This window comes from Penaeus monodon, chromosome 29 (assembly GCF_015228065.2).
Source record: "Penaeus monodon isolate SGIC_2016 chromosome 29, NSTDA_Pmon_1, whole genome shotgun sequence".
In the NCBI taxonomy this organism is placed as follows: Eukaryota; Metazoa; Arthropoda; class Malacostraca; order Decapoda; family Penaeidae; genus Penaeus; species Penaeus monodon.
The window spans coordinates 6,716,912-6,717,216 of record NC_051414.1 but is presented as its reverse complement, the minus strand read 5'-3'; positions in this window follow the sequence as shown (position 1 = coordinate 6,717,216).

The following is a 305-nucleotide window of genomic DNA, read 5'->3' as shown; positions in this document are numbered from 1 at the left end:
CACCAGACAGACGATATGCTCAAAACGAAGCGATGAGAAGTTTTTAATCTAAATATAGACACATCAACATTTACGCCATAAATACTCTTCCTTCCCAGTCTGAAACCCCAAAGACACGAATATTAACAGAATACAACGGAGGAACAAAAATCCCGTGTTATGGCCAGGAACTCGCTACTTATCCGCTAACAACAGGCCGACTCAGGTAAGGGGGGGGGGGGTCTGCCTGGCGGAAGAGGGACACAGACATCCTTTCTTAGAAGTGAGGAAGTTAGGGGGGGGGGTCGAGAGTTCCAGGGAGAGGC